A 4,052-nucleotide genomic window follows, 5' to 3' on the forward strand; every position below is an offset into this window, starting at 1 on the left:
TTATTATTATTAATTATTATGTGTGCTAACAAAAATACAAACAAGCCGAAGAAAAGAAACGAGCATTGCTGTCAAACGAATATGCATCCTCATTCACCATAATATTTTTTTTGTGTGTGAAATCTACATCTTTTAGTCTAAAAACTACATGTTGTGGTCTTTCTTTTATGTCTTACGTTATGACGTTTTGTGAAAAATCTGTACATGATGGAGAAAAATAGATATCATTTTCGGATTCAGCGAACAGAAATTACCGTAGAACATGTAAAAATTTCAAGACAAGAAAACCATCGCAGACCTGTGTAATTATAGGATGTATTATATTTGAAAATAATATCCATTTTATTATGTAGTTTTCCATAAACAAATCTTTATATTTATTTTGTAAATATTCAAAATAATAATCCTTATTGATTTATCCGCTAGGTTTCATATTATAAGTGTTTATATTTCTTCTCAAAGAAAGGACTATGAAGTTATTGTTGATTTCTCCTTTTTTTTCTGTATTTCAGAGCTGTGGTTGTTTCTTAACCACGTTGCTATAATCTTGAATGAACAACTCATGCACTTGTTCTCTTGAGAGTGTGCCTTTATCAGTCTTTGATTACTTGATTATTAATGATTTGCATGTTAGGAGGTTATTACTTGCACAGCTGTTAAAATAAGTTCTTTTACTAGGGATCATATTGTTCCTATAGCTTCTTTGATCTCTAGTTGCCCCCGAGAGAAAGACCCAAAGTTCAACGTTCAAAGTTCAACGAAGTATTCAGACTTTGTGTTTGAGCCTTGTGTGATTGTTATTTAAATATTATTGCTGAAGCACAGCATCAAAAACAAACTCTGCATCAGTAGTATATGTCTGCTTGTATGTAAGTTAAACTTTCGCAACAGGTAAGACATGCATGAAATCGAAGTTAAAGTACAAATACTATACTGTTTCTGCGCGATGTATATCTTACAACTTACACTCGCATTTAATATTGCTGATGCATCACCGCAACTAAAACTGTATAATTTTGTGAACGAAATCATTCAATTCACCAGTCGTGTATCTTTTTTGATTTATTTTTTGCTCATTAATAACTACCTTTAGGCATCTTTTGATGGTAGATGACGTCATTCGTTTGTCACTACTCGTATTTTTTTCTTTGATTGGATTGTTACATTTCTAGTCATTACATGATTTATATAAATTTCTGCATAAGTAGTTAAATTTTGCAAAAGCATTACCACAACTCAAATAGTATATAGAAAAATAATGAAGATATTTAATCTTAGTATGATTGATCAATCAAATTTATATTAGCTATTGCAAAAATACATTAACTTTAGCATTACCTAATGTGGTCCAGGACCCCTATCGGTTTGCTAAACATTGTTCTAAACCACCTTTGCACCAAATTACTTTTATGTCCATGACTATTTATAGAGTTACTAATAAAATGAGTGAAACATTCAAACACAGCAAAATTGCAAGTAACTCCACAAATTACTGCTGAATATCAGTGATTTCGCTCAATGTTTTGGTAAGTTTTTTATACTGAGTGTCTTAACAACATAAGATTAGGAGCACACCACTAGTGAACAGTATTAAAACAAGTCGGTAATTTGAGAATTAATTTAGAATAACACAATAAATTCAATCGATGAATAAAATGACAACATGCTATTGTGCACAGAGCACTAACCAGTGGTCAGCATGCCGAATTATAAAGGTAGGTTCTGTGATTCGTGTCCCGTTGCTACTTTGAGTTTGTAGTTGCGTTAAAAGAGTGACGGTCAAATCCCACTATTCGGTCTGACAAGAGTAGCTAAAGAGCTGTCAGTGAGGACTCATGACTAGTTACTACCCCCCTTCCTAGTCTATCACTTCAATTTTAGAGATGGCTAGCGCACGTAGCTCTCGTGTAACTTTGCGCCAAATGCAACGAAAAAAATTATTGAATACATCTCAATTGACAGTATAACACTGTGTAAACCTAGGACTAAGTACATCTCAGTTGACAGTATAACACTGTGATACACGAGAAAATCTGGGACTAAACAAAACAGAATGAAACAAGTTGGCTTTGTTTCCTTTAGATACTTTTGTGATGTGTAATTTTGAAGGTGTCATACAAGTCACGTAAAACTTGTACAAAAATAACAGATCTAAACAGTAACAGTAATCTATTCAATGCGCATATGTTAATTTTTGAGTATCAGAAAGTATTTTCAAATAAAAGATGAATTATAATACCAAAACTGGTAAAACAATAATTCAACACTTTAGTTTAGCCGAATTTGATTCTATAAACAGAAGCTTTGATTTTTTTTTCTTGCCTTTCATACTTTATGTTGAAGCCATTGATTGACTTTCTGATCGCCTTTGGTTTGCTTTTATCATAATATTTCGTTCGTCAATGCAAAATTAATTTCTTTATATTTGACTACATGAGACTTAGGGAGATGATTTACAATCACCGTCCTTTTTTGACTGTTAAATTTGGTTAACTGAAACATTTCTGCATTGCTCACATAAGTTATTTAAATAATTGAAGACTGAAATGACTTTTGCAAAGAGCTAGCAAAACTGGTGTTCAAAATCATGTAAAATATTTATGTAAATCTATGTAAATATCATGTAAAAGAACTGTTTGTCCTTTATGAAGGCACGTGCTCAAAATATCTAATTATAAAAATGGTATTTCTACAGTTGAACCTTAGCTGCCTTTATACGGACCTGTTAATATCTCGAATACTGAAACTTAAAACTACCGACTTGTAAGCTGAAGTACATATTACAATAAAAAATAATTTGAATAATTAGATGAACAATGTATGAATACCACATACCTTGCTTACCTAAGTTTTTACGGACAAATAGCCAGTAGAGTTCGACGTTTAGGGTCACTTAAGTTAGATATTTTTTCATCAACTGATTTTCATTTGACAAATACATGTACGCGTCAAACATCACAATTTAGTCTCAAACAACCTACCTTATTTAGTCGTATAGTGTCTCTGCTCGTATTAAATATGCTGACTCCTGTAGTTAATATCTCAACGTCAAATCAACTTATAGCAAGTAAAATCGCGGTTTCATTGTGATCAACAGCAAGAACGCTGATAATATTTCGAAACATTAGCTCTCGGATTTGTTTGTGCTAGATGAAGACTTTAATCTCTGATGTTAAAACTACAGAGAAGAGGGCACTGTTCTTTCTTTGCTTGTGAAACACATGATGTGCTTGCTGGAAACTTTCTTGTTTTGTAACTCTGCTTAACTTTTACACGTCTGAGTTATATTTGTATCTGAAGGGGAGGGAGACACTCAGTTACTACAGCGTCGGCTCTAATCTAATTCGTCCTTATGAAACGCCAAGACAAACGTCATTTTGAAGTACGTTCACACAAAACTAGTCACTCGTGTTTGTTTATACGAAACATATGTAATAATATACTCAATTTCTTTTTAATTTTAATTAGATTAATATTATTTACTAGAATATTTCAAATGCTTCGAATATTATAATTATTAATATCACACTAATTAACAATATATTACGTTATTAGCTTTATATGGACTTAGGCCTAAACTAAGCTGGTCAAATCTCGCAAGATATTATTGGGTTTACAGTCGAATGTATCTGTAATAGCGAGGGTATCCAGTTCATGATTCATAGCATTATAATCATTATAAGTTTTAGTTTTCTGGTGCACTGATTTAGAACAATGTGTAATTTCTGTCAGTTTGACTACAGTAACTAATAAGTTAATTTTTATTGTGATCTGTTTAAGCAGCTTACTTTTGATCAAAGTTATTAATAATTGATAGATATGTTTCTATCGGTATTGCATTTTGCCCCCAGTGACACAGCGGTATGTCTGCGGACTTACAACGCTAGAAACCGGGTTTCCATACCCGTGGTGGGCAGAGTATAAATAGCCCATTGTGTAGCTTTGTGCTTAATTCCAAACAAACAAACGTGTTGCATTTTATTATCTGTAATTGTTTACAGATAACCGAGCTGTAACAGTTACTGAAATAAAAACAACTTTATAGTGACTTG

At 32.3% G+C, this 4,052-nt stretch overlaps 1 long non-coding RNA gene across 1 annotated transcript in view; it reads right to left on the reverse strand.

The window, feature by feature from the left end:
• Positions 1 to 3,327, reverse strand: part of LOC106457400 — a 10,291-nt gene extending 6,964 nt beyond the window's left edge. Inside the window, exon 1 of the long non-coding RNA XR_001290701.2 lies at positions 2,982 to 3,327. This is a non-coding gene — a long non-coding RNA (uncharacterized LOC106457400). The remainder of the gene's footprint in view (positions 1 to 2,981) is intronic.
• Positions 3,328 to 4,052: the final 725 nt, after the last annotated feature.

This window comes from Limulus polyphemus, unplaced genomic scaffold, assembly GCF_000517525.1.
Source record: "Limulus polyphemus unplaced genomic scaffold, Limulus_polyphemus-2.1.2 Scaffold325, whole genome shotgun sequence".
Lineage (NCBI taxonomy): Eukaryota > Metazoa > Arthropoda > Merostomata > Xiphosura > Limulidae > Limulus > Limulus polyphemus.